The sequence below is a fragment of the Myodes glareolus genome, chromosome 1 (assembly GCF_982192425.1).
Source record: "Myodes glareolus chromosome 1, mMyoGla1.1, whole genome shotgun sequence".
Classification (NCBI taxonomy): domain Eukaryota; kingdom Metazoa; phylum Chordata; class Mammalia; order Rodentia; family Cricetidae; genus Myodes; species Myodes glareolus.
In genome coordinates, this window is record NC_142026.1 from 104,198,941 (window position 1) to 104,214,284 (window position 15,344).

Here is a 15,344-nt window from a genome sequence, read left to right on the forward strand (position 1 = left end):
GTTTAGAATGCCTGAAATGTTCGAATAAGACATGCCAGAACTGAGCACTTACATGTGAAATGGTGGGAGTAAAGTCACTGCATCTGAATGTGTGGCCACAGAGTGGGCTAAGAATAAGTAATGATTGAGCGCTCAGCTGCAGACAAGTCATTGATGTGACCTCCTCTAAGGTTCAGGGAGCATAGTAGAGGAAGGAACAGAGGGAATGCTAGCATTCAAAGATGAGAGAAGAGCCGTGAAAGTGCTGTTTCTTGGGCATGGCACAGCCAATGTAGTCACACAGTTGCTGTCTGCCTATCAATAGCCAGCTATGGATGGGAAGGGACTCCAGGGCCCCGCCCCTTCCTGTTGAACTACTGTCTGTTGACTGAGGTTTTCTGTCCCACCAGGTCCCACATCCGTTTAGATCCAAACACACAGATGTAGAGAGGAGCTGCGGGCAGGCCTGCTTTTCGTCCCGCCCGGCTCCCACACGGCTAGCTTAGCCCCAGAAATAACAACACATAAATTGTATTCATTTAAGCACTGCCTGGCCCATTATCTCTAGAGAGTTAGTCAAGTATCATATCTTGATATTAACTGATTTCTAATAATCTGTGTAGCACCATGAGCTGGTGGCTTACTGGAAAAGATTCAGCATGTCTGACCTAGTGACTGGCTCCATGGCGTCTGCCTCATTGCCCTCTTCCTAGCATTATGTTCTGTTTACTCCACCTACCTAATTTTCTGTCCTATCAGAGGGCCAAGGCAGTCTCTTTATTAACCAATGAAAATAACAATAGATAGAAGAACCTTCCACATCACACAGAGGTCTACATTGATTATAAACTGAATTGGCCTATTTGCTCAGGCTTCTTATTAACTCTTAAAAGTTATATTACCCCTTAATTCTTGTCTATGTTAACCATGTGGCTTGGTACCTTTTTTGGCGAGGCAATCACATCTTGCTTGCTTTGTGTCTGGCTTCCTCTGTGTCTGGGTGATGATTGCAGACTGACTCTTTCCTGTTCCCAGGATTCTCCTGTTCTCCTTGCCCTGCCTCCACTTCCTGCCTGGCTACTGGCCAATCAGCACTTATTTAAAAATATAAGAGCAGGGCACAGACCATTGTCCCACAGCAACTGTCTACTGATCGATTCTGGGAGACAGATAGGTAAGAAACTGATGATGAACTAGCAGAGTTCAAAAGATGGCTCCAAACCCATGGTCACACACATGGCCTTGGTTCAATTTGAGTCACCAAACAGGATAAAAAACCAAAGGGTTTATAGAAATGAGGGGGTGGGAAGGGGGCTGGGTGACAGTGATCAGAATGCACTGTACATGTGAGAAATTGTAAAAGAACAGAATTAGTAAGAGTCACAAATAAATTAAAGGGATATAAAGTGCCCTTGGCTCTGAGTGGTCTCTTTCAGACTTTCACCACCTCCCATTCCCTTGGACAGAGTCTCCTGGTGGATTGCTACCTTACTGCCCAAGCGAGGTCCCAGGACCCAGAGGAGGACCTGTGATTGTTGGCACATTTAGCAGTTCTTATACCCCTCCTCTGCTGAGGCAGTGCCTTTGTAGGAGACCGTTTGTGTGCTTAGCACCAACCGTAAAGCCCTGCTTTCATTCAGTATGTTTTGCCTATCATAAATGCCATGAGTAAATTCTGAAGAGTTTGAGCTTCTTTCTTTTAAAAGCACTTCAGGATTCAGTCAGTTAAGAATACATTGAAAAATATCCTTTCTTTGGTTGAGGGGCATCTAGGTTGTTGTGGGAGTAACTTCCGCTGCCTCAACCAATAGTCGCTGAAATACGAGCCCACAGTGCAGCGGGGAGCGACTTCCGCTCCGTCAGCCAATAGCTGCTGAAATACCAGCCCACTGGGGCGTGGTATATTTCTCTTTTAAAAAGAGAAGCAGATCCGGATCAGGCCCTCTCTTGGTTCCGGCTCTTGGTTCCGGTGCTTGCTCCTGGCTCCTGCTCCCGGCTCCTGCGGCTTGGCTCCCTTCCTGACGGTTTATGGTGTATGTAAGTTTTACCCCCCAAAATAAATAACCCCTTAAAACATAACTGGTGTGGGATTGATTCGCCGATACTAGGTGGTTCCCAGGTTCTAGCTATTACAAATAATGCTGCTATGAACATTGTGGTGTGATTATGCCCAAAAGTGGTAATTAGTCAGACTGTGGTGGCACATGACTTTAATCCCACACTTTGGAGGCAAAGGCAGGCAGTTCTCTGTGAGTTTGAGACCAGCCTGGTCTACAAAGTAAGTTCTAGGACAGTTAGGACTGTTACACAGAGAAACCCTGTCTCAGGGGAAAAAAAGACTTCATTGAAGATTGACTACAGTCACATTAACAACAGATTCAGTGATGTGTTTTCTTTGAAAAAAATTCCATTTGCATTGCAGAGAGTATTTTCAGAAGCTAGAGACAAATGACAGACCCTGCTTTTCAATAATTCAACATGCCCTAGTTTTAAAATATTCCTTCATAGTCATTTATTTCCACCAGGAGTGAAGGCTTTGTGTCCAGGAGCCTGGGCCAGACCAGACAGCGAAGAGTTCCAATGGCTTCTCAACCTCTTTTGAAAACCATGGCCCACTTTGATTGACACACCATGGGAGAAGATGACTTTGGGTTATGATGTTGAACCATGAAATGCCTCTTGCTTAGGCTTCTAGGATGCTCCCATTCATGAGGAACTGCACATTCTTGATTTTTCTCTTTATTTAGTGATTTGGAGATGGTCACTACAGTAAATATATATGATTTCACAGGATTAAATATTGTCCCTATTTTTATTCAGCTATACAATGACTATTCACCAAATACTTTTGAGATTATAATATAATTACATCACCCCCTTCTTTTTCTTCCCTCAAACCCCACTTTTTTCTTTCAAATCCATCTCACTTTTTTCTTTCAAATCTGTGGCCTCTTTTTTCTTTAATTGTTGCTACATACATACATATATATATATATATATACATATACATATTCCTAAATATGTGAGTACAACCTATTCATGCTGTACAAGCTTATTTGTTTTCAACTTATTAAGTGAAAACTTATATGTTTTCAAGTGTCAAATACTTTTTAATGCCTCAGGGATGCTCCAGCCTTGGGAGACGATTCAGGCTATGCCTCTGCTCTGGCAGTCTCTGGGAAATTCCTGATAACCACTAATCATGGGATAGGTGCTGGAGTGGACTAATTGGTAGGGTGGATGGGAGGAAACATTTCTTAATTCCGAGAAGAAGTCACAGTCTGGAAACCATTTGATTGAGCTTTACAGGCAAAGAAAAATTCACACTCACACACATACATACATCATACACACATACACACACACGCACACACATACCACACACACATACACACACCACACGCACACACCACATACATACACACATGCACACACACTCACATGCGCACACAATACACACACATGCACATGAACACACACCACACACACAACATACATACACACACCACACACACACGCACATGCACACACATCACACACACAACATACATACACACACCACACACATACACCACATACATACATACACACACACGCACATGCACACACACCACACGCACAACATACATACACACACTACACACACACCACATACATACATACACACACACGCACATGCACACACACCACATGCACACACACTCACACACACAGCACACACACCACATACATACACACACATACACACACACACACACACACACATTCATCACAGGAAAGGGATGAACTGCTGCATGGGAACAGAAGGTGCCCGAATGATGAAGTTGTGTGTCAGGTCGGGGACTCCTGATGGAGAATGGTTGCAGGGACCAGTGCAGAGCCACTCCTGATTCCTGACTCAGTGCTGCTGGGAAGTGCTCTCATTTACTCTCAGTGAGATGCTGTAGGAGTCCTACTGGGCTTTTACAGACCAAATGGTTACTAGGTGAGAGAGTAGGACTAGTAGCCCAAGGGTGCCAGTTCCAGAAAGATCTGTATTTTTTAATATGTAGTTATTACAAACAATCTGAAAAATATAAGAAAGTAGTCAGAAGTAGTGAAACAACTCACTCATAGTTTCACTTTCCAGCAATATTTATTGTGAATTTTCTTCTTATAGTCTTTTTCTATGTAGAAGAAATATATCTAATATTTGATTTAAATATTATATTTTAAATACACATGGTACTTTGAGCTTTGTGTTATCATTTGTTGCTTTTCTGGAATGTGATGTTATTTTATGATGAAAGGATTTATTATCCTGTATATATCATATTTTGAATGATTAACATATTCCACATATTTATCATACTTCCAGTTAATATTATTGACTATAATAATACCACATCTAGGCTGTTGTAAGCCCACATGCTCTTTGATTCCACTGAAAAGGTACAATAATATGTCCCTAGTTGAGAAGAATGGAAATGCTGTGTTGGCTACAGTAGTATGAGGATAATTTTGAGCTCACAGTTCAGAAAGACGCCCTCTCTGTAACAATCATGAGGCCAAACTAAGGTTTCACTGTTTTGGATACTTAAAAAAATTGAACGGACAGAATTTAAGCACTATCTTTCATTGTAATTGACGACAGTATCTATTATCTAGCTCTGAAACTGTCACCTAAAATCCTTTCTTAGTTATTCATTTAGGTTAGAACTTTCATTTAAAATGCAAGCAAAAGTTAATAATTGTGCACCTGTTGCAGCCAGTCAGGTAATGCGTTCATACAATGATAGTTTTCTTCTTCTTTCCTATGTCACCTTTCGCTGTTGCAAAGATTTGTGCTGACTGTGCCCCTTTTCTAACCTTCCTCAACTTGCCATGCAGATCAACAGTGATGGAGAGTCATGCTTACACATCAAAGATATGCCATTCCTTCCTGAGATGGGTCATATGCAAACACAGCTCATTGAGTCCCCTCTTGCATTCAGTAAGTCATACACTGTGGAAACCCCTTATGGCCAATACATTATTTTGAAGTAATAACTGGAAAAAAACCCACACAAATACAGCTGTACTATGCTTGGATTCATTTTTGTAGTCTTCACTATTACCAGCAATACTTTAATATTTTAGAAATGTCTCTTTATGTCTATCCCTTTTTTCTTACAGATTCACTTTCAAAAGCAGAAATGGTAGGTTGAAGGCTCCCCAAGCCTATGACAGCGTAGAAATCAATGATGTATAGATGCCCCAATGCTTCCGAAGCTTTTCGATACAATGTGTATTTGAAGTTTGACAATGGCTTGGATGGAGATTTGCGTAGCTTTTGGCACCGACCACTGAGGTTGGGTGTCTTTTTGTACTTTTTGTGCAGTGCATTTTCATTTCTAAGGCTTGCTTTAAAATTTTCTAATTCTTGCACATTGTACTCTTGCAAAACATTCCACCGTTCAGAAACGTGTGTCCCCATGGCCCTTCACATGGGTTTTCCTGCTCAGGTTTCAGGAGTAAAGGGGCTTTTACTTGGACATGCTCAGCAACCATCATCAGGCCGCTGAGAGAAAGGTGAGTGTGCAGAACTGATTTGCTGAAACCTAGGTGGCTATTTGTACTCTGACCAAGTCAGAGCTGCAGGGCTCTGAGTGTTGTTGCAGACACTGTTGCTATGCGCTCTCCTTCTCTACCTTTGCCATTGCTTAAGAACCAGAGAGTTTTACAAAGCCCTCCCCCATCTGAGTAGCTTATCTGACTACCTACTCCTTTCTTTCATCAGATCTTGGGAGAGACTTGCACTTTTGTCCTGCTTCAGGTTTACACATGATGTCTTCCATTGCCAAGGGAACGATGCTATTGTTTGCCTGAACTAGGGTGACCCCTCAATTAAAAAGCTGAGTGAACATTCAAGGGATGACCTGGGATGGAATGTGGCCTGTCTGGAATGCTGACCCTGCATTGGCTTGTCCCTGCCTCATTCCCTGAGGAGTTGTCGGAAGTAAAAAGCTGCTCAGAGCCCATGGCTATAGGCTGGGTATTCTCAGGAAAATTCACATCACCTAGTATGTGACTGGGAGGACCAATTCTGAAGTCTACTTTTGGTGTTTTAAAAAGGAAGAAGGTGGAAAGACAAGACAGGATTTTTTAAAAAAGAAAAATGAAATAAAAGCAAAATAGGTACTAATTTTTATTAGTGAGTTTGAATTCCAAAGAATTTATTACTCTGTAGATTTTGGGAATATAAATCAGATCTTTGCTTGTGATAAAATTGCGAGCTGGCTGCTGAATTTAGAGAATTATCTTTCTTCAGGCTTGACTTCCCTTTCCAAGTTTGATGAAGGATAATTTGCTGTTGAAAGAGAAAGAGGTATGTGTCGGGAGAGGTAGGTGTGTGTGTGTATGTCTCTCTCTCTCTCTGTGTGTGTGTGTGTGTGTGTGTGTGTGTGTGTGTGTGTGTGTGTGTGTGCATGTATGCATGCTCAAACGTGTGGGTGCAGAGTCCAGAGGAGAAGGCTAGCAGTCAGCTCCCTGACTTCAGGCCTTATTCCCTTGAGACAAGGTGTCCTGTTGAACCTAGAGCTAGGCTTGCAGCCAGTGGTTGTGAATGAGCCTCCTGGATCCGCTCCCCACGGGTGGGCTAACAGGCGATGTTGCAGCCAACCTCAGATTTTCACCTGTGTGCTAGAGATTCGAGCGCAGGACCTCACGCTTGCCGAGCACGTCCTCTTAGTGGCAGAGCCACTTCTCCAGCCCCACGAGGTGATTATGACTGGGAGGGGGGGTTGTGTTATGGAAGGAAGGCCTGTAGAGAGGAGAAAGATGATTTAAAACCTTCCCTGGTTCCTCTCTTGGGTGGTTCACTACTCATTCCTGTAGCCGTTTATACATTTCCCTAGGCAATGGGAGGCTTCCTTCAGAAGGAAGTTCCTGGAGTCTATTGGTCAGGAACATTAAATATTTTTTTGGTTTTTTTCTATAGTTGTGTATTTACATTTTTAGTCATCAGCTTGTGGCTGTGGTGTTTTTATGACTTTATTTTGGGGTTGTTTTTGTCTTGTAGTTTTATCCAGCGTGCTTCTATTTTGACATGTGTCAAATGATGTCTTTCAAGACTAGCAAATAATCTTTTAGAACAAAAACAAAGCAAAAATAACTGAAATGCCTTAATCTTGATTTTTGAAATGTGGGAAGATTAGAGAAGCTGGGGGCTTTTTGATAAATATTTTATAACCCTTTCAATGAAAACTGACTCACTGTATCTTCCAGGTTCTGAGTGTGGTTGTTGAAAGACTAATATCAGCAGACAAGGTCATGTGACCTCGTGTCGGGAATAAAAGCTAGGGTTCAAGAGCTCACACTGGTTGAGTCAAGTCGGCCTCACCAGAGTGAAGTTCAGAGGCAGTTCCGGGAAGAACACACCTGCACACTCACTGTAAGAATGAAGACCCTCTGGTCTTTTTTCTTTTTTCTTTTCTTCTTCTTCTTCTTTTTTTTTTTAAGAAAACTTGATTCCTCTATACTTGTTCCTTTGACCTCATGGTAAAACAGTTTAGTTTGTTTTTTTGAATGTCAGTAGTATTTGCAGGCAAGTGAAGCTTTTTAAAAGAAACTGATAGATTGCCATTGACATAAACAATGAGGGTTGAAAACCTAACACACCTCTGTCCTGAGATTTACAACGATTCTAATACAAATGGTCCCAGATAAATACCAGGATTCACCTTGTCAGGCTCTTGGGTAAGACCTTGTTGTGGCTGTCATCTGTCACTTAAGGAGACTAAAATTCCAGGGCCATCTATCATGCTGTGTGCAACCTTGTTTAATGTCTCTCATCTTACTCACCTAGAGCTTTCCTGAGGGTGAGGGTGTCGGGTGTTTGTTGTATATCGGAAAATGAAGACACAGACTTGAGCGGCATATTGCTAGAATGAAAACAAGCATCATGTCACCTAGATGGGCAAGATTCTCGAAGAGAAAGAGTGATGGTGGCCACAGAGCAGATAGTCTGATGTGCACTGCCTGGCACTTCCTTTATCACTTATTAACTGTCATCTTGGCCAATGACCATCGTGTTGGATCCAGCCTTGGTCATTTCATCATCAAAATTACAGAAGCAAGACATCAACAGCTCTCCTGAGTATTATATGCATTTGAAGGTACATATGCAAATTTAAGATGGCTAATTAAGTTATCAATATTTGCTAAGGACCTACTATGAAGAATATAGGCAACTACAAAGAATAAGGCATATCATAGTCTAAAGAGAGAAAAAATTCAGTGAAGTATGCAATTGAAATACAATATTACGAGTCGGAATACTGTGAAGTCGTCCAATTTTTTTTACTGTCCACCAACCTTGTTAGATAACTTTGGCCCTCCATATCGATGCATGTTTTGTTGCAAGCAAAACATGCAGAACTTGTCGTGCGATAATTGGTCAGCTAGACAGATCCGTCTCCAAGGAAATTTGCTAGCAGAAACTGTCACCCACCAGTTGATCTCCTTTTTTTGTGTATGTCTTTCGTTACCAATTGAACCTAACCTCCAGGTTCATTTATCTTAATTGTATGACTTTTACAAGGAATTGGATATTTAGCATTTGTTTTATTTGAGAATATGAAGAAGGGTCCGTGATCATTTGGTAGAGTAATTGTGTACATGAGGCCTTAGGTGTGATCCCCAGCATCATCCAAAGAGAGGGAGGGAGGAGTGAGGGTGGAAAGGAGGGAAGGAAGTGTTAGCGGGGAGTGAGAAAGGGGGGGAGGGAGGGAGAGAGAATAAAATATGGTTTTCAACTTGTGAACTAAAATTTCTGAGCCTAGACAAGTACAGATGACAGCCTGGAAAAGAATATGGGCTCTCTCTACAGGCTAACCCCAGTTAGCCTGGGGTTCTGACCTGGTGGCCCCACTGCTCATACAGAGTAATGAACATTGTATCTTCATACAGTGACATGTCCTGTCCTTAGCTCAGGGAGATGATATGCTGAGGCAAGCCACTCTCCTGGGCCTGGAAAGTATTTTCATACCCCCAGGGTGGGCAGGTCCTGGCTACTGCTCCAAATTCTCAGCAGTTTCAATGCTTTCCTGACCATCCTATAGGCACAATTTGGGCATGGGGACCAAGAAGCCTTATGTAAATGAAGCCAGGCCAGGTTCTCAAGGCCAGGTTCTTATTCCTGGTCACATTTTTGACCATGGAAGTGATAGTTTAGGTGAATGGGCATCCTGGGAATTTTTAACGATTTATAAAGTCCCTTGTATAGTGACTACTTTTTAGCTACAAGTGGCACTTGACTAACAATTTGAAATCATATACTTTCTTATATCTTTGATATTTCTGTGAATTTTTGATTTAGACTTTCAGACAGTTAAGGGTTAGTACATAGTTAGCCGGAGAATTTTGCATCAGTGATATGTTTCCTCTGGTAGTCAAAAGAGAGTCCTTGTCTGTTTGGGATAATGAGAAGTCGGCAGAAATAACTCCATATATTTGCTGATTTCATTCCACAATAGTTCATTACTTCTCTCTGCAGCAACAGCTGTGATTTAATCTGTCACAATAATCATCTGTTTGTATTTTCACCTACACATTATATATAAAATGAGGACGACACAGTCTAAAATTTTAAGTTAATCACTGCAACCTAAGAATTATCTTGAGATAAAACTATTGGTAAAAATCCAAAAATCTTTGTTCATATGATTTATATAATTGCAGGCTGATCATTGTACATATACTTTCTGTATTTTGTCACATTATTAAATGGAACCAAGCTTGGAAAGTAATATTATTAGTAGTGGTGACTCATAAATCTTTCATATTTTAAGAAGGACAGTAAACATTAGACAGTACCTGAAATATTTGTTTCTTAAATTTGTTCGTTTATAATTATAGTAATATTTATTATTGTGTGTCTTGGTATAATTTATAATGCATTTTGTAATGTAGTTTATATTATATATGTATGTAGTTATAGCATATTTTAGTGTATACATAAATGTTTAGAAAAGGAAATGAGTCAATATCTCAAGTCAAATTAACACACTTAACATGTTATTTTTTTCAAGTGTTACTGACAGCTTGGTAGACTTCTTGGAAAAGAAACCATGGAGGAAGTGGAAAAGGGCTTTCAAACCTGACAGAAAACACTTAGGAACGAATAAAACACTACTGACAAGCATTGTGCATGACAGACAGCCTGGCTGGGATGGAGCATGGGTGGGAAATCCTAGGCAGGCAGCAGTGACTATCGCTCACAGCTGGCCGTATGTATAACGTTCACATTTAGACTGGACGCTGTGGACGTCATCCGTGGGCTGTTTCCTGAACTGAATTTTGACATGATAGCAATATCTCAAAATATTTACTTGAGTGTTGTGTAGATTGAGTTGTGGGAAAAGAATGCAAACAGGGAGATGAAATTTGGCTCCTACTGGAGTCGAGCATGTGGTGAGAAGTTGGAGTTGTCACGAAAATGAGAAAGGATAGAAGTTATGCTGGACAGCACAGTTCCAGCGCCCGGAAGGCTGGGTGGTCCAGTGCTCGGAAGGCTGGGTGGTGCAGCGCTCGGAAGGCTGGGTGGTCCGTCCAGCACTCAGAAGGCTGGGTGGTCCAGCACCCTGAAGTCTGGGTGGTCCAGTGCTCAGAAGACTGAGTGGTGCAGTGCTCGGAAGGCTGGGTGGTCCAGCGCTCAGAAGTCTGGGTGGTCCAGAACTCAGAAGTCTGGGTGGTCCAGAACTTACTGGGTGGTCCAGCGCTTGGAATGCTGGGTGCTCCAGAGCTCAGAAGGCTGGATGGTCCAGCGCTCGGAAGGCTGGGTGGTCCAGCGCTCAGAAGGCTGGGTGGTCCAGCGCTCAGAAGGCTGGGTGGTCCAGCACTCAGAAGGCGGGATGGTTAGCCTGAGTGTTTTTAGTACTTAGGCTATTTTTAAACAAATACGATTTAGACAACTTCAGAAACTACAAGATCCACCCTGGGCTCTACTCATTGGGGAGGCCTTGGCTACCAAAGCTCTAGAATTTGAGATTCTATAAGGGCCAATCCCTAAGGCAGAGAGATGGGAATTTGGATAGGATAGGATAGGATTGGGTAGGATAGGGTAGGGTAGGGTAGGGTAGGGTAGGGTAGGGTAGGGTAGGGTAGGGTAGGGTAGGGTAGGGTAGGGTAGGGTAGGGTAGGGTAGGGTAGGGTAGGGTAGGGTAGGATAGGATAGGATAGGATAGGATAGGATAGGATAGGATAGGGAAATACTTTATTCCTATCTAGTTTCCACATGAGATGGTGTGGTCAGGTGAAAAACAATGAGCTCTTTTACCTCACAGCTTTTCATGAACTTGGGAAAACCAGCAAATTTTCTCCAACTGGTGTTTCTTCATTGAGAAAATACCATTTTTCAAAGAGGATTCTCCAAAAATCTTTTGCATTTCTTCAAATGCACAAGCAGAGATATTTTTGTTGTTGTTGCTTGTTCGTTTGTTTTTCCAGGTATGCCTTTTCAAACATGAAAACAGTCAGGGAGGGAGGGAAGGAAGGAGAAAAGGAGGGGGGAGGAAGGGGGAGAGAGAGAGAGAGAGAGAGAGAGAGAGAGAGAGAGAGAGAGAGAGAGAGAGAGAGAGAGAGGGAGGGAGGGAGGGAGAGAGATAGTATCTTCAGGGGAAGCAGAAGTCAAGCCCACTTTCCATCTGGCATAATACAGGCCGTGCCTTCCTCCAGAGCAAAGAGCAGCCGGCTTTGCTACTAAATTTTCAGATTCCCTGAGCTCAGGGTTCTTCAAATGAGCTCAACCCCCGCTGTGTGCACAATGTCCTTTTGATGTCACCTCTACAGGGCTTGGTGGCAAAGGAAACCTACCTGAATGTGATGTTCACGATTCTCATTCAGACATGAGTCACAAACTCGGGAGTTCTGGATCTTCTGTCAGCAACCTCCAGATTGTCTCAGGGCAGCTGATAACTTGCAGGCTTGGCAAAACCTCAGAACTTTGGTCAGTCATCCTGCCACTGGCCTAATGTGTTTCTGGGGAGGATAAGAGAAGCTACGGGCATACTTTGTACCTACCATGTGGTTAAAAACAAAATTGTTCTTTTTTTGCTTGTCTCCTTGAAAGCTTCTAACGGTTCCCCCAGTCAACTTACGCTGTTTTCATTGCAATTTCAGTCAGGAAAAAATTTCACCTAAGTTTTGAAACATATATAATTGGGCGTGGTTCCGAGAGAGAACACCCCCTGATGCTGTACATAAAATGCGCTGTTTTCTTGCAGTCTACAGTCTAGGGTTCCTCGCTATCTTTTTTTCAAAGTCAATGAATTATCATTAGAGAGGAACAAAGAGCAGCCTGAGAGAAGTCCTTTGTGTAGTTATAAGACATCTATGCTTTTATAAGAGAAGAAAGGGGACATAGCGGAGAGAAGAGACCTACCATCACCTAGCATCGTAAGTCGGGTGACAGAAACTATCCTAGTTAGACAGTTCGGAAGCTCCCAGAAGGGGTTGATGGGAGAGGAAATTTACCTTTGTGATCTCTTGAAATTCCATAGTCACCTGTCCTCTCCCTTGTACACCTTAATGTGACATCCAGGTGTGGATTTGGGGTTGTTGGATTCAGAGGCATTTTGCCATCTGTGGATGAAGCTGCTACTGGTAGCTATGTTCCTCAACTGTTATTCTAGGACAAATGACCATGCTAAGTTAATATGCTCTGGTGCTTGGGTAGGAAAGCATGATTTTGCTCTTTAGGTGTTTATGTCCTAGACAATGACCAGACATGAAATCAAAGAGACACAGCGTGAGGGAGAGAGCATCTAGGGCCTGGTACGGGTACAGGTGCTGTGTGATGAGGAGGCCCAGGCTGATGATATTGCCCAAAGAGCTTTATTTAGTCACTTCCTATAAACAACTTTGGGCTGATAGAACCAGACATTACCTGCATCTAGCTAGTTAGTTTGTCAGAAAAGTACACCCGATTTGTTTCAGATCCTGGGCTTCAGGTTTAGTCCTGAATGATTCCTGGCATCAACTTGACCACATAACTATCAGTTGTCACTTTGGGTAAGATGACCCAAATGAGCCCTTGGTTCTGACTTGGTCTGTGCTGTCCTGTCAAGAGGGCCCCAATGATACACACGCCACGTAATAGATAAATGACATTTGCATGTGCTAAGGTAAAGCCCAGTGCTTGACACATGATAGGTACAATAGAGTAGGTGGGGTAGAGAGTCCTCCTTATCCTTGTCTTCATGAAGGCAAATGCACCTTGTTTCCATTGTGCTTCCAATATATGTGAACCATCCCTCTAGCTTTGCCCCACCTACCCCACAACCCAGCTGAACTCTCCCCATCAGATTGCCATGAGGCCTAGGTTCCAGATTAGAAACTACAGCAGACACATTGAAGCAGCTCCTTGTGGTTTGAATTCGCATTTCCCTGTTGGTTCATGGTGTTGATCAGAACACTGCTGTGCTCTTCTGGAGACTTAATAGAAAATTCTGCTTTTATTACCTTCTGAGTACAATTTAAATTCTTCCTTTCTAGAGTTCTAACTGAACTTTCTCATATGATCCTTTCTCAAGGATCTTGCAATCACCTATCTGTGTTTTTTCCTGATCAAATTAGAATTTCATAGCCTTGATAGATTTCTGATAACAAGATTTCATGATGTATGTTCTCCTCTGGATTTAATTTCCCTCCCTCCCTCCCTCCCTCCCTCCCTCCCTCCCTCCCTTCCTTCCTTCCTTCCTTTCTTCCCTCCCTCCCTCCTTCTTTCCTTCTTTCTTTCTTTCTTTCTTTCTTTCTTTCTTTCTTTCTTTCTTTCCTTCTTTCTTTCCTTCTCTTTTTAATGTAAATAAGAGTTGTTTTGCAACAATCCTGAGAAGACCCTGCTGTGGTTTCCTCTCCATTGAGAGATTAATTTTTTTCCTATCATTGGGGTTCTGCTGTGCATCAGTATTCTATGCAGGACAAAGCTTGACAATCCTTGACATGCAATCCCCAAAAATAAAGTTTAAAAAAATGGAAAAAAAGAGGCCCCTACTGTAAATGTCCAGGAACAATAAGCCAAGACCTCAACTATGGTGTTGAGAATGCCCAAATACTGTGTTACATAGCAAGGAAAGGGGGTGGCACAATTCCTAAGAACAAGTCCCCATTTGTGTGGTCTGTACCAGCTTTCTCAAATCCAGACTCCTCAGGAAACTCCCAAGAAACTTGTCCTGTATTCTCCACCTTCTAAAGATTCTCGCTTGCTCTTTCAAGCAATTCAGAATGATTGCAAAAGGATTTGCAGTTCTTCTGGCTTAGTCGGGATACCTGAGCATCTTAGTTACTTTTCTACTGCTGTGAAGAGACACCACAGCCTGGAGAACTTACCAAAGAAAGCACTTAACTGGGAACTTGTGTTCGGTTGAGGAGAGTGAGTCCATAGCCATCCTGACAGAAAGCATGGCGACAGACAGTCAAGGTGATGCAGCAGTAGCTTAGAGCCAACATCTTATTCACAAATTGGAGGCAGAGAGACAGAAAGAGATAGGCAGAGACAAACAGAGACAGAGAGACAGACTAGGAATGATGTGGGCTTTTGAACCCTCAAAGCCCAACCCAGTAATATATATTACTGAATAATATATCTCCTCCAATAAAGCCATACTTTCTAATCCTTTGAAACAGTTCCAATGGTGGACAAGGAATTCGAATATACGAGTTTATGGGGCCCATTCTCATTTTTAACCACAACACTGGGGTTTCTACCATGCATGGGTAAGATGTTTCCAGACAGGCTATTGAAATCCTTGTCCTTGATGGTAAGATCTCCCTTCAGAATTGGCGTGGAGACCACAGACCGATGGCTGGTAACTGTAGTCTCATCCGTTTTTGAAAACTGAATTGCCTAGAAACACTGCTTCTCTAGGGAGTACTGGACTAACTGATGATCAAAGGCAAAGTGGAGGGGGATGGACCTGGAGAGGAAAGCAGGAAAGTGCCTCCTGGTGTTGGTCTCGGAGAGTTTAGTCTAGTAGGCCTTTTATTCCAGACAAGACCTTCATGTCTGTGAAAACGACTAAATAACTTCTCAGGGTTTGTGGAAAGTAACCAATAATTTATTCCCTATTTAGTTCATTTAACTTAAGGTCAAGGCTAGGCATTGATATTGTAGAGCTAAATATGGAAAAGAACTCACGATTGTTATCTTTTACCTGGATTCTGTGATGTCATGTCTCTGTTTAACCTAGCATTGCCTTTTTTTAAAAAAAAAAAAAAAGAAGACATCCAGATGAATTCGAATAAAAACTATAAATTTTATTTTAAGGATAAAGAAAAAACTCAGACATTCAGAAGTCAGACAATCAGGCCTCCCAGCAAGGAAGAGTAAGTGCATCCAATTAGAGGAA

At 42.3% G+C, this 15,344-nt stretch overlaps 1 protein-coding gene across 4 annotated transcripts in view; it reads left to right on the plus strand.

Annotated features, from left to right (window-relative positions):
* Positions 1 to 15,344, plus strand: part of Tpd52l1 (TPD52 like 1) — a 101,441-nt gene that overhangs the window by 42,383 nt on the left and 43,714 nt on the right. The window contains exon 1 of one of the 4 annotated variants that reach the window (XM_085689919.2): positions 7,368 to 7,390. The exons of the other annotated variants lie outside the window; for them this stretch is intronic. The gene's annotated coding sequence lies outside the window, so the exon portion shown is untranslated. Of the gene's footprint in view, positions 1 to 7,367; positions 7,391 to 15,344 lie in introns of those variants that run through there. 4 annotated transcript variants of the gene reach the window in all.